The following is a 27,559-nucleotide window of genomic DNA, read 5'->3' on the forward strand; positions in this document are numbered from 1 at the left end:
GATAATGGAAAAAGACAGATATACAAAAGGAAAGAGAGGTCGAGAGATAATTAAAGCTGCAAGCAGCGTTGTTAGGGCCTGAGCCCCCATGCGGCCTATGGCCGCGACCTTGACACCGGCCCGAATCCAACGGTGTAATCAGCAAATCCCTAGGCCTTGTAGTTTAGGAGACGAGCCTCAGTGCGCTGCACAGTGTGACTGCAGAGCTGAGAGCTGGCCCTTTAAGAGCCCCTCCCTTCTCTGCTCGCTCTCTGCCATCTCTGTCAGAGCTGAGAGCAGAGCTGAGAGCAGAGCTGCCAGCTGGCCCATTAAGAACCGCTCCCTCGCTGCACTGTGTCTGATCTGTGCTGGAGTGGAGAGAGTGGAGGATTCAGAGAAATGTAGTGTGTAAAAGCTGAATAAGTCGGCATACGTTGGTCAAAAGTCACACAAAATACCATATTTTTGTAGGGATTTTTCTCAGGAATACAGTGGTGTGTTTTTAAAAGCTGTGGAATGTATGGTGTAGATGTGAGAAGGATTTGTTTGAGAGTATGTACCCTGAGAGGACACGCTCTCCCCATAGACTTCCATTGTAAGGCGAAAAGTGTCTCCCCCACTTTGACGGCTCATAAAATCCAAACCGAGCGCATAGTATATTAACCTTGAACAACTTTTAATCAGCACAGTTGGGAGAGTAATGTGTGAAAGTTTGGAAGCCCTGGCATTTACGGTTTAGGAGGAGATAGATTTTGTTCGGGGCGCAAAATTGTCCAAAATTAGACATTCGTGTCCAAATTGTGGACATCCTGTTACAGTTAGGTCAGGGGTGGGAGTGTATGATTTATCCGTCTTGATGAGACGAGTTCAATGGTGTTGGTCCCATGTCTGTAGGACATTCCTACAGGCTGTGGCGTGGTTTTTTGTGTATGTAGGTGGCGCTATTGAGTAGAGCGCCTCTTTTTTTTTTAATTATCGAATTTTTCGCCGCACTTGATGTGCGTACCAAATTTGGTGAGTTTTCATGCATGTTTAGGGGGTCAAATTAACTTTTGAAGTGGCGAGTGTGACTTCGAAACATAATAGGGTCTTCGCCAGGGACTGGCTCAGGCCCTATTAAAAGCAAGAATGGGGCAGAGAATGACAGACAGAGAGGAACGTGAACAGGCTGGAAGGAGAAAGACAGCATAATATCTACAGATTACTCAAGCAATCAATTTCAGCCTAATAAGAGCAAGTATGTGATCTTAAACACAATACAAACACAATGCAGATATGAATGGTAGTACAGTAGTAAGAATACTGATTATTCTAGAACTAATACTAACACTGATACTAAAGGTGGCAGCTTGAGCCTCTTCAAGACCAGCTGGAGAGTACTTACTGTTGTAGCTTGATGGGAGGGAAGTGCAGTAATCTAGCTTGGAAGTTACAAAAGCATGGACAAGATTTTCTGCAGTACCTCCAGGCTCAGGCCCTAATAATTTGGCATACGATGGTCAAAAGTGAAACATAATACCATATTTTTGTCAGGAATCCAGTGGGGTATGTTGTGATGCTGTAGGATGTTGATTTTAGATGTGAGAATCGTTTGTTTGACAGTATGTACCCTGAGAGAAGACGAACTCCCCATTGGTTTCCACTGTAAGCGTGAAACGTGTCTCCCCCCACTTTGACGGCTTATAAAATCCAAACCGAGTAAGTCATAAAAACTTTTAACAACTTGTTATCAGCACACTTGGGAGAGTAATGTGCCAAAGTTTGGAAGTGATACCATTAATGCCCTAGCAGGAGATAGATTTTGTTCAGGGAGTAAAAAAGTCTTCATTTTGACAGTTTTGTCCGAATTGTGGACATTCTGTTGTAGATAGGTGTGGGGTATGAGGATATGAATTTTTTGTCTTGATGAGACAAGTCCAACGGTGGTTGTCCCGTGTGTAAGGGACATTAGTGGGAGGAGTTATAGCGCTCGAAATTATCTTTTAGTTTTGTGGCTCCCTAAGTGGCACTATTGAGTTTTTGAGTAATGTTTTTTGTAGAATATGGAATGTTTCGGCAGATTGGACAAGTGTGCTGAATTTCAGCGAATTTCATGCATGTTGAGGGGGTGAAATTACAAAATGCAGGTTATGCGCATAATGCGCATACTGAGAAAAAACACCCGGACTCCCTTGTCATTGTTCTGGGGGATTTCAACAGTGCAAATGTCACTCAAGAACTACTCACATACGTTCAGACTGCAAACTTAAAATTTTCAAATTAAGTATATTAAGCATACTATGTATTCAATTGCGCAGTGTGCGAGTTTCGAGGGTGCAGTGCTGTCCCAAATTGCACTCACCGGAAATGACGACGCAATGTCTTCTTCTTTTGCGCCAATTTGTGACCGGCTCGCACCATATCAGCATCAGCTAATTCCCGTCACCTTTTGCCTGCACTTGTTTGTTGATTTTTGAAGCAGTAGAACAGCTAAATGAATGGTCATTGTGCATTGTTACGCCACAATCGGCACCGAAAACGTGATGTCCTCCTATTCGCTGAAGATGCAAAGGTATGTAAAGTTTATTTGTGTGATCTATTTAGCAAAACACTTTGTTGACAGGTCATTTTTTTTCTAACCCATGTCCACACAGAATTTCAAACTTGTCCCCATTATTTAATGTAAAGATGACTCTAAAGAAGTCAGTGTTGACCGACTCTCCCCACAGCTGTCCGCCACCATTTTTAATCAATCAAATGACTACGGCGAGTGTCCTCAGTCGCGTATTCAAAATCTTGACCAATTTTGAGTACGTCATCCAGGTATTTTTGCATACTCAATTTTCGCATACTATCCATACTTTTTTTTTCCTTTTTGAGTTGAGTATACTCAAAATTTTAAGTATGTGGTATGGAAGTATGCGATTTGGGACACACCATAAGTGTCCCACCAGGGACATAAACACACTGGACCACTGCCACACAGTGTTAAAGGACGCTTATCGTGCTGTCCCCGTGCAGCTTTAGGACTGTCTGACCACTGTCTGCTCCATCTTATCCCAACCTACAGGCTGAAATTAAAAGCTTCTAAGCCTGTTGTAAGGACTGAGGAAATGGACAGAGGACTCAAAGCTGGAGTTACAGGCCTGCTTTGACTGCACTGACTGGAGTGTTTTTGAGGCTGCAGCCACAGACCTCAATGAACTCACTGACACTGTGACATCCTACATCAGTTTTTGTGAGAATGTGTATGTGCAGACCAAGACCTTCTGCACATACAACAACAGCAAACCCTGGTTCACTCCCAATCTAAAGAAGTTGCACCAGGACAAGGAAGTGGCCTACAGAAGTGGGGACCGGGCCCTGTTCAAGCAAGCCAGAAACAAGCTGACAAAGGAGATAAAAGTAGCTAAGAGGAGCTGCAGTGAGAAGCTTCACAACAGCCTCTCAGCGAATGACCCTGAGTCAGTTTGGAGAGGCCTGCAACACATCACCAACTACAGGAGTCCAACCCCCCCAGACCCACCGCCTACACTTAGGATCTGTGAAGAGGATGTGTGTCTGCTCTTTGGAAACAGAAGATCAGGAAGGCCCCCAGACCCAATGGTGTGTCCCCCTCCTGCCTGAGTCTATGCTGACCAGCTGACTCCCATCTTCACCCAGATCTTCAACTGATCTCTGGAGCTATGTGAAGTGCCCTCCTGCTGAAAGCTCTCTACCATCATCCCCGCCCCCAAGAAGCCCTCCATCACATGATTAAATGACAGGTCTGTCGTCAGACTGGTGTTGAGCCACCTGAAGGACATCACGGAACCCCTGCTGGACCCCCTGCAGTTTGCCTACAGGGCAAACAGGTCGGCGGATGATGCAGTCAACACGGGACTGCGCTTCATCCTGCATCACCTCGACTCCCCAGGGACATATGCGAGGGTCTTGTTTGTGGACTTCAGCTCGGCCTTCAACACCATCATCCCCGAAATCCTCCACTGAAAGCTCGCCCAGATCACAGTGCCTGTCTCCACCTGTCAGTGGATTACCAGCTTCCAAGCAGCAGCAGGCGAGGCTGGGCGGCATCATGTCGAGTATCTGGACCAGCAGCACTGGCACCCCCCAGGGGTGTGTCCTCTCCCCACTGCTCTTCTCCCTCTACACAAATGACAGCACATCAGGGGACCCTTCTGTGAAACTCCTGAAGTTTGTGGATGACACCACTGTCATTAGTCTGATCTGGGACAGTGACAAGTCTGCCCACAGACAGGAGGTGGAACAGCTTGTCCACTGGTGTAGTCAGTACCACCTGGAGCTTAATCCGCTCAAGACTGTGAAGATGACAGTGGACTTTAGGAGAAGCCCCCCGACACTCTCCCCTCTCACCATCCTCAACAACACAGTGTCTACTGTAGATACCTTTAGGTTTCTTGGATGCACTCTCTCTGGACCTGAAGTGGATTTCCACATGGACACTGTCCGGAAGAAGGCCCAGCAGGGGGTGTACTTCCTACGACAGCTCACCTCCATCGCTGTCTGGTTTGGATCAGTCACTAAAAAGGACAGGTCCAGACTCCAGTGGACAATCAGAACTGCAGAGAGGATCATCAGTGCTGACCTTCCCTCCATCCAGGACCTGTACTGGTCCAGGGTCAGGAAACAGGCAGCCAACATCTCTGCAGACCCCTCACATTCCGGACACAGACTGTTCAAGCTCCTCCCCTCTGGCAGGTGTTATAGAGCCACCACCAGCCACCACAGGGACAGTTTCTGTTCCCAGGCTGTCGCTTCGATGAACTCTTAACAGTCACAGAGTGTCAGAAGAATCTCTTCACTCTGAACACCTCTTATGCACATTTGTACCACCTTGCTCGGACACGGTTGGATTTGCACTATTCACTCATATACACACTTACTTATCATTTATATGTTGTACATAGGTTGATTTGTATATATTGTTCTAGTACTTTGATATCTTTATTTTTATTTTATCTTATTCTATTATCTTTAGTCTGTATAAACCCCTACATAACTTTGTTTTCAAGAGAGCATAGTATACCAGAGTCAAATTCCTTGTTTGTGCTACAAACTTGGCCAATAAAGCTGATTCTGATTTTCTGTGACAGAGAATCAGAACATAAAAAAGAGGGACAGAAAAAAATTGCAAGACACTTTTAAACAATTAAAATGCCACCATAATCTGTTGTAAAAGAAGATTATTAAGCGTAAGTACTTTAAATACTTACCTACAATTGTTAATACATGTAAAACTGAATTTGACAGGCAATGACCTTAAATATGAGACAGTCAGCACAAAATATCTGCTTACCTGTAGCTGGTGATGATGGAGAGGATACTTGAAGCTCATTACAGCTGCATCCTCAGACAAACACAGAGGGAAAACACTGTTGTCATAGTTCCAATCCATTGCTCTATCATGGCTGACTCTGACAGTGTCAAGTGTATCTTGCCCATCAGCTAAGCAGTTTAGCAAGTTAATTAGCAGCTGTGTATTACAAGTTTTCCCCTCTGGATATTCACTACTGGGTCAAACTGGAATGAAAAAAAGAGATAGAGGAGATAAAAATTTAAAAAAATAAATCTTTGTAGTGGGTGGCGGAGTTTGTGACCTGAATGCATAAACACCTGCAGGAAGAGACAGAGGAGAGAGGAGAAATCAGGAAATAGAACAAGCATAGTTAATGACACACTTTCATGGGATATAGATGTGTATGGAAATGGAGAGGAGCTCAGTTGTTCATGGCAAATTGCATGGTAGTCTTGGCCTGTGGAACATTTCTTCATACACTTTCATAAAGTCAGAGTTCTTTTTGCAACTACTAAGTCCTCCTGCTGTTTTCTTTTAAGTCAATTGTCAAGTCAATTTTATTTATATAGCACCAAATCACAACAAAAGTTATCTCATGACACTTTACACACTGTAAACCCCGATAAGTTCAGTTAACTCAAAAAATTTGATGAAACTGATTACATCAAAAATTTTAATTAACAATAACCACATTTTTTGAGTTAAAGAAGTGACCTTGATTAAGTATGCTTTACTTGAAGTCTTAAGTGGCACTAACTTATTTTGGTAAGTTTAACAAACCTTTTCTGATAAGTACATTCAACTAGTTATGTTGTTTTCACAATAAAAATAAATACAAGTATAGATAACTTGAATCTTCTTAATTATAAAACTGTGTTTTTCACTTTATACTTACTTAAATTTTTCAATTCAAAAGAAGTTCTATACTAATTACAAGCAACTAATCTTGCTTAGTTTAACTCAAAATAAGATATTCAACTTCAATTATTCTTTGAAAATGATTACATCAATTGTCTTAAGTAGCTTTAACTCAAAAAAAAAATCCTATGCGGTACAAATACAGTCAAAAACACATTAACAAGGTCAGATGCAATTGAGTTTATTGAGTAAACATACAACAACAAACAAATTGTTGTCTAAAATTTTACACATTTATGTGCTAAACACCTGAATATTACAATACTGTGTCATAAAAGCCACATTCATTATTTTTTTCCTTAACTGTCAAATCTTTAAATGAACAACATCAGGATTCCCCACATAAGGAAATAATTTCCCAGGAAGAGAAGGAGTGACCGCAGAATTTTTTTTTTTTAGGTCACTTAAGGCCAGTGGAACAGTGAGACAATTATTTCTACAGGTCATCATCAAAATTCTTTGCAAAAAATTAAATTTTCTTTAAATGATTGTTTTAAGCATAAAGTTACATCAGATATTTCTCTTATAAAACAGCATGTTTTCATGTGTAAATAACATGTTCTTAAAATAAAAATAATAATAATAATAAATAAAGTGTCTAACTATTGGCAGGACATTGCTGTCATATTTTCTGGGAGCTTTTTTTTTTTTTTTTTTTTTATCTATTTAAAGTACTTATTTTAACCAGTCTGTAAACCATACAGTATGTACCTACAAAGGCATGACAAATCCAACTGTCAAACATCCAAATTGAAGGTGAACAATAACATTAAAACATTAAGATGTTTCAATTGCCTGTGCCTATGAATTGTTTTCCATCAATCTAGTTTGGAGGAGCTAGATTACTCCAGTGCCAAAAGGTCGTTTTTAAGGCTCAGTACTCTTGGCTTCAACTTTCCATCTTCCAGGCCCATCACCACTTTTTGTATGAAGTCGAAAGTATTGGCCAAGTCTTTAGGATAATGTAAATGTAGCGCATAAATCAGCCCCAGAAGAATCACATAGGCGTCAGCCAATGTATGCACGTCAACCACAACATTACCCTCAATGAGAACTGCAACCTTATCTGGGCAGAGAAATGTGGCATCAGGTGAATTGGCACGGATCAAAGCAAGGCCAAGTGGTACATCATCGATGTCCAGTTCAGGGGACTCCACAGGCTGAAGATAGAAGAAGAAGAAGAAGAAGAAAGAGAGAGAGAGAGAGAGAGACCTCTTAGTGTATACAATACAAACTGATTGCACCACAAACTACAGCATCAGAGGACCATAGACGATGCAACATGTCTATAAAATAATTTTTTTCCTGACTATTAGACAATTTTAGCATGAAACATCGAACTGGATGTGCATTCAGAAACCAGTAAGTGTGAATGCGATAGTTGTCTGCCCGCTTGTTATTCATCTGTGTTGTGTACGTTAATTGTCCAGTTATTACAAATAATTAAAATAAAATAATATAAAAATATTCCGACTTACATCCCACGTCCTCAGGAACTTTGACTCATCCTCACACAGAAAAGGAGGGAGAGCACGGAGAATAGCAGTACGTCTTCCATGGATGTCAACTTGTCCCTTAAATGAGAACATAATCTTGCTTCACACCACACGCTGTTTTGCGAAACAATTCATATTTAAGTCAGTAGATGGTGCTATTACAAAACTGAGGGTCTACCAGAGGGTGTAACTGCATTGCTGTGAACATGCACAGCTCTGTGATAAACACACTCTGCTGTGAGCGAAAGGCCAACTGCGTGTTTGTTGCTGTGGATCCTCAAGTATGGTAAAATGTGTTCTTACTTGTTGTTGTACTGTGTCTTATATCCAAAGCACATTTTAACAATTGTTTCTGTTTTGAAATTTTAATTTTTTAGACATGTTTCAATAAAAAAACACAAATCTGTACAAACATAAAATCACTGTTAAATGTTGTAGTCTATGTGTCCTGTACAAAATTAATACAGAAATAAACCAGAATTTTCACATCTTATGCATGATAGAAAATCCCTATAACCGTTTCTCAGATATTAGGTCATTTAAAGCTTTACCAAAACACAGTATAAGTTTGATCAACTAAAAAATACTGCTCAAAAAAAGAATTCAATCTGTGTGTACTGTAATATTTTTACCTGGGACTCAATTCTAAGGGCAGGCCAGCGTTCCAGAATTTCTCCAACAGGTAGCTCATCACTGATGACTTCTTTTCGGCGTAAGGCAAAGGTCACTTGCATCAGCGATGCAATCCAGGGGAGGTTCTTGTCAGTCATCTTTATTTCGTCTACAATTTGGAGTCTAATTTGCTCCAAGCTTCCAAGATCGTGACCTCTTGGGAAATTTGGGAGGAAATTCACCTCTGCGCGTCTTGGTCTTTTAATGTTAGCGTGGGTAGGCTGTTTGTCTGGGTTGTTCGGACTCCTTTTTCCAGAATTTACAGCTACCTCACTAAATCCTGCCCGACACAGCTTTGTGCGGAAGTTCCCCATTTTAAACTTCAGACTGTTTTTCCAGCCGTACCAACCAGTCTGTGACCCCAGCTCTTTGAGACAGGGATGTTTAATGATGAGCGCTTCTGCGACCTCAGAGAATTCCCTGTCACTAGGATATGCTTTGTAACTATGCTTTTTCTCGGCAAGGGTCTCAAGGATGTTATGTTTTTGTCCTTTAGACAACTTGAGAGATTTCCCAGTTCTTTCAAATGCAACATTTCCCTCTCCAAGTACGAGCTCTACCTCATATGAAAATGTTGGCACTGGAAAATCAGTGGGCCATCTATCAACCCTCTCTGGGGTGATTGCATGGGGTAAGATTATTGTGTCATCTGATGCAATGGAGCTGTCATCACTCTCAGACCGGACCACTTTTAACACAGCCTTCTGTGGAAGTTCTTCAATGTCTACAAGAGAACATAATTGGCCATCAAAGTCTGGGTCTTCGAAAGATAAGCTGAAGTCAAAGTCTAACTTAAATCTTTCTTTGATTATTGTTTTCAGATCATCTACAGTATCTGGTCGGATAATGTCATCTTCCTAACTATGTCAGTCGAGGTATGGATGTGGAGAAGGAGCTGTTGAGCTGCCATTTCTGAGAATGAGAAAAGAATGAGAAAAGAAAGGATCAATGAGTAACATTAGCTCTGGCATTACAATTTCAAGCACATTTTCAGGTTTGAATGAATATGACAATAATTGATTGGTTTGTATTATGTATCATTGTAACATTATGTAGCAGTATAACATTTGCAAAACAATTAACAAAAAAAAATCATTTCTTTCACTTCTCCTGGGCTTGTGGGAACTGGGCAGTGTCAGTGGCATACTGGATGTAAGATTCCGTGTGTTTTAACCCCCCACACTGCTCCATGAGATTCTGTATATTTTTCAGCCTCTGATCAAAATAAATCTTTTTGGTGTTAACACTAAATGCCCATTAATATCCTACGCTGGGAGACTTACTGTGTCGTTTAGCTCTGATAGCTGATACACGGAGAAGTTGTCTGAGGACATCAGCTGAAATGAGCGCAAATGCTCAGTGTACCAGCAGTTGTAGTCTCTGCAATGGAAGAAAACAGAGTTATTGACAAGCAGTATGTTCTCAATCTTGCTAAATTTTGGAAGTCCTCCAATTTGACCTGCAGAAATAAACATTCCCCTTGCAAACTCTGTTCCACTTATAGAGACCTTTGGTGCACTGTATATGTTCTGGCTATCTGTCTTTGTCTCTATGAAGTTTTTTGCCACTACAGGCAGTGTGGAAACTTGAGTGGAAGTGACACTAGAAGCTAGTATGTCAGGTCTGAAAAATGCTGGGGCACTGAAATGATATGCCATCATGTGCTGATGCCTGGTAGCAAGAGTTTTCAGAACGTTCTTGAAATTGTGTGTATCGTGTATGACCCTTTTGAAAAAGCGATGTTTCCCTTCAAACCTCATGGTCCATAGGTGAAAAAGAGGCCCTAAACATTTTGTCAGTTCTGGGTAGTGTTCTACATAATGATGTTTGGGTCGCAGCTTAAAGTCTGGAAATACCAACTGAAGACCTTGTCTGTGATCAGTTATTTTAGTTTGCATGTACTGGATGGACTCCTCTGTGAAAGATGGAGACAATACCAGTTGCACAATGTCTTTGAGGTCCATCAATATGGCCCAGGCTTCATCTCCTTCTGGGACTTTACTTCCTTCCATAAGAGGTAATAGCCTCAACAAAGTGCAATTTTCATGCCCATTCCCACCAATGCTTAGTTTTGCTGCAAAATTCTTGGGGATCACTTGCGGTTTATCAAGCGTATCAGCATGCTGATACGGAAATCTCCGGATTTGTGTATTGAGATATTCAAGAGTGAAATACTTGCGACGGATCATATCACGGATGCACAATGCCAACTCAACTGGCACTATACCCTCACATTGATCATGACGTATGTAAGGTGGGAAACCAGTAATGGGATGAAAATGTTGCAAATGCTTGCTAAGAGCACACTCCCCTTTAACACCAAAGTGAGTTGCATTTTCTCCCTGTACAGCATTCTGCACATGAACTTCATGACAGGCCTTTGTTCTCATGCTTAACTCTGCTTCGAAAACTTCTCTGGACTGGATCTCGTCTGCAGTACAGCAACAGAATCTGCAGACATAGTTTCTTCGGAAACTCTGCACAAAGCCTGCAAGGCCATGTGCAGCTAAATTATCAGCTGCCACACAAAATACAGTTCCTCTGATACACTGACCTAGAGTTTCAACAAAAACACCGTCCTGCTCAAGAGTGCACAAGTCTCTTAACAAAGGTGAAAGTACACTTTCATAGCCACATCTCTGTAGATCTGGTACTTTGCATAGCAGAGCTAGTTGAATGACATGCAGACCGGACCTATATTTACTAGGTACATTGGCAAGCAACCAGTATACTGCACAAAGTTTGTGGATCTTTCTAGCTGTGCCTAAAGGATTTGCTAGTTCAATGTCGTCCACATACAAAATTAGGGAAAGTCTAAGCTCTCCACCTTCTGACAATAGTGGGTTATCTTTGAAATATGTTCCATCTTCATGGGACATGTACATTCCAGGGGGTGATGGTTTGTTTTCTTGAATCTTGTCAAGAATGTCAGTATTCCTAAACATTGTTTGGATCATCTGTAGTATTGGTACATACACTGCTGTGTGTCCACTGGAATCTATAGTGTACTGCACTGGCATTACCAGAGGATAGTTGGCCCTTACAAATGTTTTCCTGCGCTTAGCAGTGGACAGCTCTGCACCATCTGATGTGGCACTAACAAAAACGTTAGTTTTCATCATGACTTCCACTAATTCATTAACAAGTGAGTCACTAATTGCCTGATCATGTTCCTGAAAAACCCTGATGACGGAGTCTCTCACTAGAGGTTTAGACAATGCAAATATCTGTGCCAAATGTTCAAGTATATCCTGTATTGCTGACTCTGATACATGAAGAACACTGTGCATTTTCAAAAATAAAGAAGCCAAGTTGTTTCTCAACTGAGTTTGCAATGTGCCTGTGTCATCTCCTGACTCCAGAGGATTATCCGTAGGAGTACCCACCTCAGGAGTACTTTGAATAAGATCACCCTCACCAGATTCAGCTTCACTCTGCACTGACTGGCTATCAGTTTCTGTGTGAACAACCTCATTCTTAAAATCTGAGACATCACAGTTTGGATGAGGCCTACTTTTGTGGGCATTGAATGAGGAATACACATTAGTACGGTAGTGACAATTTTTGAATGGACAATCCACCATCTCGTGTTTTTTCAAATGTGATCTAAGATGACTGAGAAGATATTTATCATTGAATGGCTGCTTGAATCCGCACTTGGGACAGATGAATGTTATACATCCTGCCTGACTTGGTCCAACTGGCTTTGTATGTATCCGTGTTAAATGAATTTTCAATGCATTTATTGATTGAAACGTGCAGATACAGTCATCATGCACACATGGCAATGGACTAATTGAGGAGACATTACTATGACACAAACGGTAGTGTTGAAGCAACTGTGCCTGTTGATCAAAGGCAGCAGCACAAAGTTTGCACTTCCACACCATTGGAAAACTAGTACTTTTACTAAGCTGGCAAAAAAAATGTTTAGAACATCTATATACCAGCCAGCAGACCTCATGTAACACCCAGCCTCTTCTGCTTTAATCTAAAAGAGAGAAGATTTACATGAGTTTTACAGACATAAAAATCAGACATATATGATAGACAGAATCGTACAGATCCAACACTAATTAATTGAAAGAGTAAAAATACAAGAAATACAAAGGAGCCTTTAAAATCTCTAAATACTGAACAAAATTAAAAACATTTCAGTACTATTTCATTGTCTGGCTGTGAAGGGAAAAAGACTCAAAAAAGCTGTTGACTAACAGGCGTTTGCAGTCAGTCAAGCAATGAATGTGATTTTAAATCTGCATGACTTTGTGGAGGTCAGGTCAGTTACCACGTGCAGCTCTGCAACCAGAGCTGCACGTGGTCAAACAATATAGAAAAATAGAAAAAAAGAAAAAACAGTTCAAAGATCAGAAACATATTCAGTTATGATCCGCGGAGCTGTAGATGGGTGGGGGTGGGGAGGTAGGGTTACACGGTAAGCTAGGGCTATATTGTTTTTGGCATAAAATTAACATGAAACTTACTAAATGTTGGGCCTCGAAATTAGCAACATAGCCAGAGACATGCACATTCGTTTTGCACCAAAGTTAAGGTTATGTCAGTGAAGGCAATAATTACACAAACTTAACTCTACACATCGAATTCAAATGAATAAAATAAATGATTTCATGCGAAAAATACAAGAAATAATTTGTTAAACACGGAGGTAAAACGACAAAGAAGGATAACTCACCAGAGAGGAAGAGTGCTCAAAAAGGAAAGAAAGAGAAATCCGCCCGTTAAAAAAAATGCTGAGGGCTACAACGGAATTAACTCCAGCAGTCTTCCCTGGCAGTCCGGAAGCGAAGTTTTCACAAAAACGATTACTTTTCATTAAAATATGTCAGAAATATTCTCTCGCTGCGAAGTTGCCGCTGCATTTCAGAGTCGACGCGAGCGGGAACCGGAAAGATCCGCCCGTTGGAGGTGACGTCACAGGCGACAAGTCAAACGATTTGAGTGCAATGACGAAATTGAATTTAAGTTTTTGAGTACTGTGCACTTAAAATTGAAAATCAGTTAAGATAACTCAAAAAAATAGCAGTGAATGAACTTTTTTGAATTTCTGAGTTAACACAACTTAATCCTTTTAACATACTTTTACTGTTCGGTCTTTCAGTGCAGGTAGAGCAGGTCAAGTACCACAATCCTTCAATGAATTTACAATTCTCCATGAGCAAGCACATCCTGCAACAGCGATGACGAAAACCTTCCTTTTAACAGGCAGGATCGTCAAGCAGATCCAGGCTCAATGGGGACGGCCTTCTGCTTTGACCGGTTGGGGCGAAAGAGAGCAGGAGAGCAGGGCAGAGACAAAAACAGATATATAATGGAGGAAGACAGATATGCAGAAGGAAAGAGTGGGACAGAGATAAAGAGAGAGACAAAGGGAAGAGACTGATGGACAGACGGGGACGTGAGCAGGTGGAGCTGCAGTTGGCAGCTTGAGCCTCTTCAGGTCTGTAGCCTCCTCCAGCAGCACACAGGATCTGGGAAGCGGTGAGCCCAAAGGCTCCGGAGCAGAAAACGAGTTAGTAATACGCATGAGTATGATTTATATATGACACATATTGGAGGACAGAGAGGAAATAGAGGAGGAGAGAGAAGCCCAGTGCACCATGGGAGATCCCCCGGCAGTGTAAGCCTATTGTAGCATATCTAAGGGCCAGCCTAAGCAGCCCTAACTATAAGCTTGATCAAAAAGGAAGGTCTTAGTTAGCTCTTAAGGGTAGAGAGCATGTCTGCCTACCGGACTGAAACTGGGAGACGGTTCCACAGGAGGGGAGCCTGATAGCTGAAGGCTCTGGTTCCCATTCTACTTTTAGAAACTCTAGGAACCATAAGTAACCCTGCATCCTGGGAGCAAAGGGTTCTAGCTGGGTAATAGGGGACTATCAGCGCTGTCAGAAATGAAGGTGGCGGACTTTGTAAGTTAGAAGGAGAATTTTGAATTCTGTTCTGAATTTGACAGGGAGCCAATGCAGAGAAGCCAGTACAAGAGAGACATGGTCTCTTCTACTAGTTCTCGTCAACACACGGGCAGCAGCGTTTTGGACCAGCTGGACAGTCTTTAGGGGCTTTCTGATGCAGCCCGATAGGAGGGAAATGCAGTCATCCAGCCTGGAAGTGACAAAAGCATGGACTAGGTTTTTTGCATCTTTTTGTGACAGGATGTGTCTGATCTTAGCAATGTTGCGCAACTGAAAGAAAGCAGTCCTAGAAATTTGCTTAATGTGGGAGTTTAAGGACAGATCATGATCGATGAGAACTCCTAGGTTCCTTACAGTAGTGCTGGGGGCCAAGTTAATGCCATCCAGGGTACCCATCTCAGTAGATAGGGTGTCTCTAAGATGTTTTGGGCCCAGGACAATAACTTCAATTTTATCAGAGTTTAATAAAAGGAAATTATGGGTCATCTAAGTTTTTAATCTCCTTTAGACAGGCCTCCAGTTTAGTCAGCTGATTTTTTTCATGTGGATGCATTGATATGTACAGCCGCATGTCGTCTGCATAGCAGTGAAAATTAATTGAATGTTTCCTAATAATGTGACCTAGAGGAAGCAGGTATAGGGTGAAGAGGATTGGTCCAAGCACAGACACTTGTGGAACACCATAAGTGACTGCAGTGGTTTCAGAGGGGTTATCATTAGTTAGTACGAACTGAGATTGACCTCGTAAATATGACCTAAACCAATTTAGTGCCAATGACATGTTCCTGTCTCTGTAGAAGGATATCGTGGTCAATGGTATCAAAAGCTGCACTAAGATCTAATCGGACCAGCACAGAGACAAGTCCCTCATCTGATGCTAGTAGGAGGTCATTGGTAACTTTGACTAGTGCTTTTTCTGTGCTATGATGAACCCTGAAACCTGACTGGAAATCCTCTGTTGCTGTGGAGAAAGTCACAGAGCTGTTTAGCAACTGCTTTCTCCAGAATTTTATAGAGAAAAGGAAGCTTTGATATCGGTCTGTAGTTGGTGGTCTAATTACTGCTACTTTAAAGGACTGTGGGATGTAACCGAATAACAGCGAAACATTGATCATGTCCAAGAGAGAGCTGCTAACAAGGGGTAGAGAGTCCTTAGGCAGCTTAGTTGGGATGGGATCTAGAAGACAGGTGGATGGTTTCGAGGAGGAAATTACTTAGTTCATGAAGGCTAACGGTAGAAAAACTATAAAAGTGTATGTCTGGTTCTCCAGCTGGTTCTAAGGCTTCTGATGTTATAGGTGCCATGTTGTCCAACTGATGGCAGGAGGAGGTGAATTTTCTCTCTAATAGGTAGAATTTTGTCACTAAAGAAGTCCATGAAATCTTTGCTGCCCTGGGAAACAGGAATGCTTGGTTCAATAGAGCTGTGTCTCTCTGTCAGTCTGGCTACAGTACTGAAGAGGAACCTGGGGTTGTTCTTCTGGTCCTCGATTAGTGCCGAGTAGTAGGCTGCTCCAGCTATATGAAGGGCTTTCTTATAACTTTTAAGGCTGTCTTGCCAGACTATATGTGAGTCCTCCAGTTTGGAGGAGCGCCATATTATTTCTATGTAGGTTCTCATTCATCCAGGTCATCGTAGATCGAAGCGAAGTAAAATCTGGTCAACTGGACGTAAGTTTATCTTGAAGACGTTTCACCTCTCATCCGAGAGGCTTCTTCAGTTCTAGTGAAGAGTGTGGAAACTCCAGCTTATAAACCTATGTGGGAGTGGTCAGTGCTATTGTGGTGGAAACGACCCTCCCGAGACTCACCTGGCCTCTCAAACGACAGTCGTTGTGCGGAGTCAGGGAGTTTCAGGGGTGGTCGTTAAGGGGTTTCACCGACCACTCAGATGCTAATGGGCTGTGCTGGCATCAGCCGTTCCACATGGGTCTTTCAGCTGAACTCTTTGGGGAAGTTTTGAAAGGACTTGGTTGTAAATAGGTGACATTTCCTTTCACCTATTTATGGAGTGGATTCATTTAGACTAACATACTCATCATCACGCAGCCAGGTATCAGGGAGACAGAGCAGGTCAATACAATTGTCAGATATCAATTCATTTACCAATTCAGTTTTCGGCATCAGAGATCTGATTTAAAAGTCCACATCTAATTTTCATAATCTTTTGAGTCAATTTAGTGGTTGTGTTAATTTTGATTAGGTTTTTCTGACTGACTCCTCTGCAAGCTGAATTGGAGTGAATAAACTGACGTAGTCGGGGACAGACACAGTCTCTATGTAGTTTTGGGTGGGTAACTGCCCAAATGGACACGCAGAGAAGCGTGTAAGACGTTCGCTCTGCCTCCTCGTCCAAACTCTGGGTTGTCAGGGTTTTGGTTCTATAACAAATGGGGCCATATTTCTATAAATGAGGGCAGCTCAATCCAATGTGGGATGAATGCCGTCTCTCCTAATCAGACCAGGTCTTCCCCAGAAAGTTTTCCAATTGTCTATAAAGCCCACTCGACAGCCAGCAGTTGGAACGACATGGGGCTAAACATGACATCACTGGTCCGATTAGGCAGGGGTCCAGAGAACACTACGAAGTCCGACATCGTCTTCACAAATGTACACAACGACTCAATATAAATTTTTGTAACCTCCGACTGGCGTAGTCAGATGTCATTACCGCCGACATGAATAACGATTTTACCATATTTACATTTACTTTAGCCAGCAGTTTCAAATTGGACTCGATGTCGCCGGTGTTGCTAATTTCACGTTTCTCAGATGTGCCTGGTTGACAGTTTTAAAGAGAAGATATATTTTTGGGACTTTGGTCGAGATGTTTTTTTTTGTCTGTTCCATAAATCGAGCCTGCAGATATCCCATGATGCTCTTGGCTGAGCGGCTCCCCCTGGAGGCTGAATGCTGGAGGATTTGGCGTCACCTTTGACCTTTTTTAACTTCCAATTACCAGAGTTGTTTTCTCGGTGGGTGTGTCGCCAAGTGGGGGGAACCTATTTGAGACATGAATTGGTGGTTGGTCGCTGACAGCAGGCTTCTGCTTAGGACTATGCTTCCTTCGGACAGTCACCCAGCCACCCTGGTTCCGGCCGGGGGGGGCGCTAGTCGGGGCTAAGCTAAGACGGTCCGCACCAGTTAACGGGGACTGGCTAGCTCTAGTGGCTAACTGTTTGGATCCATCGGTGCCGAGCCGCTGCAGGTCCAATTCAACCTGGCCTCAACAAACAAAAAACCTACATTTAACAAACTTATCCATATCATTAAAGGAGGCAGAGGAGTAACTCAACATGTGGCACATTGAGCAGGAGAGAGTAGAGCGAGAGGGGGAAGCCATCGTTAGTTTAGAGTGGAGAATTTATGGGAAAGAAAAACTGTCACTACAAGATAGACAGTCTTTAAACTTTGGCCAAATAAAGCAAATAGGTAGTTTGGGCAAGTGATTAGTCAATGAATAAGGAATTAGCAGGGATGATCACACTTTAGCTCGCATAACGAAGCAGAGCATTATGTTCTGCAATGCAGAGAGAAAGAATGTAGGTTTAAGGCACTTCAGACAGTTCAAAGGCTGCCCAGTTATTCTCTGCAGTTTTTCCTGTATCCCCTGTGGGCTTTTCTTCTGCAGATGAGGAGCTTGACATCTGTAGGTTGTGCCTCCCATTCTGTTTTGCATTGTTTCCCTGTCTGTGTGCTTTACCCTGTACCCAGGATAAAATGTTTAATTTCTGCATCATGATTAGGTATTATTATTATTGTTATTTTTGTTGTTGTTATTTTCATATTGTTCATATGAAAATTGCTAGATATGTGTTTGAAATGAGAGTCACCATTACAAATATTTATATCAAATTTATTTGTGGTTAAAAATATGGAGTTCACAAAATCACATTGTTAATAATAACATAACAAAATTGTATTAGGGAGTGGGCTTGTCAGGCAAGAGTATTTTTTCCACTGAGTTTTTTGAGCAAATAATTCCTCAAACTGCTCCAACAGACTCAGCAGAACTACAACCCAGGTGATCACTTATGGGGCATGTATGAATGCACCACCTTGACTGTGCTGTCCATCTCACATGAACAAACACACACACACACACACACTCACACACACACACAGATTGAGATATATATTAGAGCACATGCAAGTACAATTTGGACAGAGTGGGGTCTTCTTCAGAGGGTCATTTTACCACGATGCAATCACTGTAGAGAGAAGGGTTTTTTTAATGGTAAAGGCAATTAGGTTTGGCATGACATCTGGATGGCTTGGTCTACCTTTTTGTCCTATCCCATCTTTCTTCCATTTTCCCCTAGTGCCAATTATATTTTCAAGCCTAAGAATGGACACTTTTTATATACTCCCTCTAGATACTTCTGATATTTTCTTCATTTTGCCCTATTCATTTTCCCCTCACACACATTGCATTGCATCCATAACATATGAATACAGTAAGCTAATGATGGCTTGATATTGTTTGTGTGTGTGTGTGTGTGGTAGAAGGTAAAAAAAACATGTACTCTGATAATTTGCATAACTCAAACTTTCCTGCAGTGCTCCTCTGAAAACAATTTATAACATTTAGTCACACTGGATCATAGAAGACTTTACCTTTGGGCTATCACAGCTCTACTGCTCAAATATGTCTGAAGGGTTGCTATTCTAGAAGGAAAAAAAAAACCCTCTTTGGTAACCTGCTCTAAGTGTTTTGTATCAATTAAAGATCAAAGTGTTTCACTGCGGGATGTAACAGTGTCTCAACCACTGCTCAACAAGGGTCCACTGGAGCGTAAAATGGATGCCTGACTGCTCAGATAACAGATCATGAGCTGGATATGTGGATCATGAGCTGGATATGTGGACCATGAAGAGTCCTGATCCCCAGCCAACTCAAATCCATCATTCACTTCAGGCTAATGGCTCAGCATTCACTGTAGCCTGGTCAGAGAGAAGACTTCTCAATGACTATAAAAGCCCATTAGGCCAACTGTTGTGATCGCTTGAGATGGATCATCAGGAAGTCTAGGTAGAGTGAAAGATGGGGTTCACCTTGGCAATCTGAATAACACATTTAAGAATATATTTTGATATCTTTTGGATGAAAACAACCCTGACATTAACAATGTTTGACCTACAATAAGTGAGAACCATGCAAAATGTCCTTATTTTCCATCCATCCATTTTCTTCCACTTATCCTGGAAGGCTCGTGGGGGGGGCTGGAGCCTATCCCAGTGGCTTTTGGGCGAGAGGCGGGGTACACCCTGGACAGGTTGCCATGCATCGCAGGGCCAACATATATAGACAGACAAACATTCACACTCACAACCATACCTACTGTTACTGTGTGTTCACACCGTTATTCACGCGAATTTGATGGCGGATCATTTTAGTGTTGTTGGGGCGCGTAAAGGGGGAGAGGATTGGCGATATCTTAAATTAAACTATAAAGAAAATAATCAGTTATTAAATATGATTATTACAATATAATCTATTGACAGGGCACCACCCTGGAATCAGGGAACAGCCAATCCTCTGTTATCGACCTCAAAGGTGAACAGGGTAAGCAAATTGTCAACAGCTATTGAATCAATTAAAATTAAACAATTAATTATTTAACTAAAATCAATTACTATCAGGTCAATTCAGTCTCAATCAAATAGAAGGTGTGATTCCGAGCACTGACCCTATCAAACCAGCAATCAAAGTTCAATCCACACACAACAAAACCAGGTGTCGAATTGTTGCAAAATATAACACATTTATTATCACAATATTAAGTTTACAATTAACATAGCAATAATCAACAGGTATATCTTCACAATTACGGACTATTGTCTAACATCAACTTCTATCAAGGGTGTGTGCGTGCATGTGTGTGTGTAAGAGAGAGAGAGAGCGAGAGAGAGAGAGCGAGAGGGAGGGAGGGAGGGTGTATGTGCGCACCCAAGCGGGTCAGGGTAACTAACCCAAAATGGCGGACTAGGACAAATAGAGCCAAAATGGCCGCCCTGACTTCTGCTGAGTAGGAACAGGGGGGCAGGGAGGCTGCAGAGTCCTAGTCATGTGTTTTGAGGTGTGAAAAGTGGGACCAGAGTCGGGGAGGAAAGGAAAGATCTAACCTTACTGTATATTCAGATTAAATGGCGCAGAAAAAGACAAAGAGCTCGCTCCCGCTCGCTGTGTGCGCGCGTACAGGTTTCGACCGAGTCTGGTACGTGCACTTCCACAGACGAGGTTACAGCTCTATCGAATTCGTAGACGGCCATCGACCATCATGAACTCAGCTCGGTTGTGGAAACCAAACAGTGATAACTCTTGATGATCAGACGAGGGCACGGCGGGCCCGTCTGATACAACAGAGTTATCACAGCACAATGACACAGTGACAGTAATACAGTCATGAGAGCTCGGCGGCTCGTTCACTTGCAGCGTTTACTGTTACACTCTTGACTACGATCTCTGACCAGACTCATTGATGCCTTACTATCGTTGCTCCGCTCCGAGGCGGAGATGGAGATGGCGCCTGCAGAGTGTCCGTTCCTTGGCTCGGATATGTGCCTCCGCGGTCGACCGGGTCGGGGAATTGTCCTGAGCAACACGTCCCGACAAAACTTGTGTCCTTCTGCAGGGTAGAGGAGATCAGCGGGTGCGGGCTGTCTCCTTTGGATCCAAAAACAAAGTCAAAAAGAAAAAAAGGGATGCGCGTATTCTCCATGTTAGGGGATGAGGAGAACCGCGGTCACGTGAATGAATTGAAAGTGAAAGTCTGTGGACTTGACCCGTCCCGCGAGTTGTAGACTGCGGCTCCACGAACAAGAGAGAGGAACGAGGGGAGACACCTGGTAGTTCCTCCCTTTAGGGCAGACGCTACTTGGTGAAGTTAGCGTACCTAGGAAAAAGCAAAGCTTTTCGGCAGTACGTCTGGTTTTATAGGTCCACCGCTGATGATGACGTAGCGGGGACCCCCTGGGCTCTCAGCCAATGAGTAGTGGGTTTCCCCCTTTGAAGAGGATTGCCACACCTCAACCTGGTGGCTGGCGGGAAAGTTTTTATTAGTCTTTGTCCTGTCCCATCTCCACGTGGAACAGAGGGAGGAAGAAAATGACATTCGTCAGCACATGGGCTCTGAATCCCAACAGTGTCCATTTTTGTCATTCACGCGAATACACAAATTCGCTCACCTGCCCGAGTAGCAAGTATTTCCGGCAACGTTTCTTTTTGCCATTTCACCTTGGATATACAAAGAACTGTTGCATTGTACCTGCCGTGGAAGGCATAAATACGTCGGAAAACTAAACGCTGTCATATGTGGGTTAACATCACCATCTAGAGGCTCAGCTCGGTGAATTTCACCGCTCAGTGAATCGAGGTCCTCCAGGGGCTCCGTCTGGATAATTGCCGCTTCCAGCGATATTTTCGGATGACGACTGGCCAGTTTAATGACCTGCTAGCTGGGATCGGTGACAGGATTTCAAGAATGGACACCAACTTATTCAACCGGTTCTTGTAATTTTGACATTTAGTGTCATATAGCACCGGGTTCCCACACATAGCCACAATCAGCTTGTCCTCCATCTTGCGACATAGTCAGCCGTGACGTCGGGACATCCTCGACGCTGATTGGCTGTCTTGACGCAAATTTTTCACCTAAGTCGATTATTTTCTCCTTGAAATTTCGCCTCGCGAATTCGCCTCATTCGCGCCGCCCGACTGAAAATTTGCGTCATTTGCGCGTTTGCATAGACTTTGAACTGTTCGCGCGAATTCGCGTTTGGTATGAACACACAGTTAAACAACCGTAAGGGAAAAAATAACTGCTGCACTGGGGACTCCTCACCCGTGAACATACTCCGGTTAGGGAAGAAGGATATCTTGTTGATGTTTTTCTTTTTTTATATAAACTTTTAGCAGCAGATAAGTACAACACACACTTAACTGTTCGACAGGCTGACTCCTTCTTCTTTTTAGGACCCCTGGTCAACCAAAACCATGAACATGTAAAGCTGCCTGACCTAAAAACATGCCCAACCAAAAATGCCCGACTAAATTATTCAGCTGTTTAAATCAAAACTATATTCAACAATTAAAGTATTATTCATGTGCATTTACATATGAACAAGGGAATTTATAACACCTACGGTCAATTTAGAGTACCAAGTCAGCCTAGTCCCCAATTGCACGCCCGAACCACCTCAACTGACTCCTCTTGACAGTGAAGAGCAGCAGCTCTATTCCGGGTCCCTCCGGGATGTCCGACCTCCTCCACCTATCTCCAAGGGAGAGCCAGGCCACCCTGGGGAGGAAACTCATTTCGGCTGCTTGTATTCACGATCTCATTCTTTCAGTTATTACCCAGAGCTCATGACCATAGATGAGAGTTAGAACGTAGATTAATCAGTAAATCGAGAGCTTTGCCTTTTGGCTTAGCTCCCACTACACGACAACGGACTGGTTTAAGCGTTTATATCACTGCAGCTCCTGCCATAATCCGCCTGTCAATCTCCTGCTCCATCCTACCCTCACTTGGGAACAAGACCCTGAGATACTTATAATCTTCCACCGAGGGGAGGACCTTCCCCCTTACCTGGCGTGGGCAGTCCAATCAGCAGAGGCCATGGATGTGCATATTCTAATCCCAGCCACTTCACACTGCTCCAGGTAGTTGTTGGATGGAGATAAGAAGACCATGTTATCCGCAAAAAAGAGAGAACATCCTCCTGCCACCAAACTCGACAACCTCAACCACCTGGCTGCACACACAGAAATTATGTCCATAAAAGTTATGAGCAGACATACAACAGAAAAAAGGGCAGCCTTAGCAGAGTCCAACCCTCACTAGGAACAAGTCTGACTTACTACCAGTAATGCGAACCAAGCTCTCCCTCCTTTGGTTTTAAGGGGCCATCCACCCATACTCCTGGGGTACCCTCAACAGGATGCTCCTGGGAACACCGTCATAAACTTTCTCCAAATCCACATTGCAAGTATAGGCAACTCAATTTTATCTGTATAGTGCCAAATCAAAAAAAAAAAAAAGGTATTTCATGACACTTTACAAGAAAAGCAGGTCTAGTACCACAATCCTTCAAAAAGTTTACACCATTTGCAACAATTCTCCATGAGCAAGCACATCATGCAACAGCGGAGACGAAAACCTTCTTTTTAACAAGCAGGAACGTCGAGCAGATCCAGGCTCAATGGGGACGGCCTTCTGCTTTGACCAGTTGGGGCGAAAGAGAGCAGGAGAGCGGGGCAGAGACAAAGACAGATAATGGAGGAAGACAGATTTGCAGAAGCAAAGAGTGGGACAGAGATAAAGAGAGAGAGAAAGAGAAGAGACTGATGGACAGACGGGGAGGTGAGCAGGTGGAGCTACAGGTGGCAGCTTGAGCCTCTTCAGGTCTGTAGTCTCCTCCAGCAGCACCCAGGATCTGGGATGAGGGGAGCCCGAAGGCACCGGAGAAGAAGACAAGTTAGTAATACGTATGAGTATGATTTATGTATGACACATATAGGAGGACAGAGAGGGAAGTGAGGAGGAGAGAGAAGCCCAGTGCACCATGGGAGATCCCCCAGCAGCCTAAGCCTATAGCAGCATATCTAAGGGCCAGCCTAAGCAGCCCTAACTATAAGCCTGATCAAAAAGGAAGGTCTTTAATCTGCTCTTAAAGGTCGAGAGGGTGTCTGCATCCTGGACCGAAACTGGGTGACGGTTCCACAGGAGGGGAGCCTGATAGCTGAAGGCTCTGGCTCCCATGCTACTTTTAGAAACTCTAGGAACCACAAGTAACCCTGCATCCTGGGAACGAAGGGTTCTAGCTGGATAATAGGGGACTATGAGCTCTGTCAGGTATGAAGGAACCTGGCTGTTGAGGACTTTGTATGTTAGAAGGAGAATTTTGAATTCTAGTGCAGCAGCTTAGCCCCCAAAACAAGAGGAATAGTGCACTTTTTGAGAAAAGCATGAAACTACTACCATAGTTATATGATACCATGAGGTTTATATTCAGATGTGGAGGCAAGTCAGATTTGACCCCTGAAGCCCGGTAGAGGTCAAATTCAAAATGGCCGCTGAAAATATTGAAAAGTGCTTAACTTCGGAACCAAACACAGTAAAAATACAATTAAGGTGTCATTTCCTACCGATTTTTGGGTACCCAGTCAGTTGATGACACATTTGAGACCAGTATAATTAAAGAAAATGCATTTATTTTTAAGTCAAGGCAAAAAAAAATAATAATAATAATTAAAAACAATAAATATTTAATTGTATCCATGTGCCCCAAAATGTTCTTCTTCGTACTATCTGTTATTATTAACTGTAAATGTGTGGCTAATTCCTTCATACATGCTCACCACGTCACCAAGACCCATCATGTACACCAGGTCATGGCTGCAAGCCTCTATACACTCCTGCAACAAGCTTACAATGACGAATGCATATTCGATGATGACAATACCATGCAACCTGACAGTGTATCTTTCAAGGAGTGGTGTATTCAGCAAGCAAAGGCTCGTGTTCACTTTGACTACTGGTACAAGACCTTGGGCCTCATGTATCAATACTTGTGTGGATCTCATACTAAAAAAACTGCAGTCACAAGAATCGCGAAAGTTGCGTACGCACAAAAAAATCCGGATGTATCAATATGTGCGAGCGCCGGAATCCACACACTTTTCCTTGATACATCCCAATCAGCATGGAATTGAGTGCAGATGTCGGACTTACCACCCCCGTTACGCCCACCTGTAAATACGCAAATTCATTTAAATAGGGTCTCCGCTGTCCGTGCTTGCAAATAATGTCAAAGAAAAAGAGGTTCACAGCGTGTGAGCTAGTCAGGAAAGTGGAGGAGAGACAGCAGAGTTTGTTTGCCAGCCTGTTCAGTGGTGTCAGTATAAACAATGAGAGGGTGAACGAGGTGGGTTCAGAGCAACACACCCCCGCAGAGATGAAGAAAAAGTGGTGGGACCTGTTATTGGCTAAAGTTCCCTATCACCAGGGTTGTTTATCGTCACGAATGAGTCGCTATGTTTGCTCCTCCTTTACTGAACGATCTAAGTGATACAAAGCACAGTTTTCCTCACTAAATCTGCGCGAGCATCACTACGTCATAACCTTGCACCACTGCTAGCGCTCTGAAAGATTTTTTCTCTATTTCTAACGCACGTCTGCAATTCTAACTTCCTAAACAATGCAAGCTAAATGTAGGACTAAATTCAACACTGCGCATCACTAAATGCAATAACTACAATCATCAATTGGCTTCAATCTAAATTTAAACAACAACATGGAAAATGGCACGAACAGGACCTCAAGGTGGAGGTCAAGCGGTGTACAGCTGCCGTCCAGAGCAGTGCAGGCCAGACAGGTGGGGTTCAGGGAGAGGGGCACCTGATGGAATTTCTCAGGCAGCACCTCTGTGGGGGGGATTGTCGCCACCACCCACACTGACACTGAGAGCCTGGAGAGTAAGTGGCAACTCCATTTCTTACGCAACATTTCCACATGCTTTGCCACAGATGTAAAGGCAACAAATACACAGAATCAGCCATTTAAATAAACCAATGTGTTCAACAGAAATTGATCTGTCAGCCATGCCGCCGATGTGCAGCACACCTGCTGGCTCAGTCATCCGCCAGGACCAGCGGCATTCGGGCCAGCCGGTCCACACACAGGCGGTCCTGTAGTCGCAGGAGGACATTATTAGGGGAATAACGGGGACAATGAGCGGTTCGACCGGCTGATAAATGTTCTGGAACGTTTCGTGGACAAAATAAATTAATCTGGCTTCATTAATTAAGTAATCGCTTCTTACCCTTTCACATTGTGGAAATGAAATTCTGGCGTGCGAGGACGCCTGGCCGGCCGGGATCGGCGTCCATCCCTCCAGCCTCTGCGCATCGATGATCTGCACATTGATGGAGTGGAAACCCTTACAATGAACGTAAGCGTGTTCCTCATGGAACGGCGCTTTTATGGTAACATGAGTGCTATCAGTGGCTCCGAATACATTAAAGCAGGGGTCACCAACCTTTGTGAAGCGGAGAGCTGCTCCTTGGGTACCAATTAATGTGAAGGGCTACCATTTTGACACACATATAGAGATTGTATACACACAACATTTGTTTTTTTACCTCTTTATATAAAAACATAGATAAATCTGGGACAGGCCTGTTGTCATTTTCAAATTCACACCAATGCAAGTGTGATTAAAAAATAGAAACAAAAAATTAGATGTAGCTCACTGGTGAGTGGCTTTGTGGTGAGCTATTTTTAGAACAGGCCCGCGGGCAACTCGTGGTCCTTGCAGGCGACCTGGTGCCCATGGGCACCACGTTGGTGACCCCTGCATTAGAGAATCTGGCTATTACTGCAAATTGTGCTTTAATATTTAATAAATTATTCAATGATCAGCTCCACCACCAAGGGCATTGCCCAGTTGAGGGTCGACTGACTCACCCTGGAATGGTCCGCCATCTCCCTCTGGAAGGCTTTTTTGTGCCCGATGTATGTGCGGTTACCAAATAATGTCAGTTACCAAACATTGCCACAGGGTGTCACCAACGGACCAAAGAGCAGTTAACGCAAGAATCGTCTTTCCGCCAACTTCTACGGCACCTCCGGAGGTGGCGTGAAACAGCGCAAGAATCAACGAACATTTTGCATTGATACATCTGAACGTGAGCGTCGATCCTGGCGTACGCAAGTTTTTCTTGCGTAAACTGCGTTGATACATGAGGCCCCCTATCATTAGAGCTCCTCATTCTACGGTACATCAGGTCAATTCGAGAAGGCAACTTCCAGCTGTACATGGACTCCCTAACACAGGTTATGCCCTGGATGTTTGCCCTTCATCATACACACTTCAGCAGGTGGCTGTCGGTGCACATCCCGGACATGATGGCTCTTGTGGACAGACACCCAGATGTCCTTGCAGAGTTCATGTCAGGACATTTTGTCATGTACAAAACTACCCAAAAAATTCTCTGCTATGGCAGTCGACCAGTGCCATGAACAGAATAATGCTGTGGCGAAAAGTTCTGGAGGGGCAATTGGATTGACTTGGAATCCAGGAGCACTGAGACGCTGGATGGTAGCTGGGCCAGAGATTGTAAGGATCACTAATGAGTTTGAAGAACAGGCAACAAAGCAACCTAGTGAGTCAAGACACCATGAGCAGCAACCCTCAGTATAAGCAACATTCCTGAGGAAGGTTCAAGCACTGACAGTGCTGAAAGAGATGGGGAATCCCTTTTT

General features: G+C 43.2%; 1 protein-coding gene and 1 long non-coding RNA gene across 4 annotated transcripts in view; one reads left to right on the forward strand and one right to left on the reverse strand.

Annotated features, from left to right (window-relative positions):
- nlgn1 (neuroligin 1) overlaps positions 1-27,559 on the forward strand; it is a 399,552-nt gene that overhangs the window by 288,491 nt on the left and 83,502 nt on the right. The gene's annotated exons all lie outside the window — the stretch shown is intronic.
- LOC147250422 (uncharacterized) lies at positions 8,938-12,389 on the reverse strand. Its single transcript, XR_015119269.1, has 3 exons — positions 12,309-12,389; positions 9,645-9,741; positions 8,938-9,273 (listed from the first exon to the last, which is right to left on the reverse strand). It is a non-coding gene; the product is annotated as an uncharacterized LOC147250422 (long non-coding RNA).

Source organism: Aulostomus chinensis, chromosome 14 (assembly GCF_037954235.1).
Source record: "Aulostomus chinensis isolate RoL2024-O1b breed Wild chromosome 14, RoL_Achi_v1.0, whole genome shotgun sequence".
Classification (NCBI taxonomy): domain Eukaryota; kingdom Metazoa; phylum Chordata; class Actinopteri; order Syngnathiformes; family Aulostomidae; genus Aulostomus; species Aulostomus chinensis.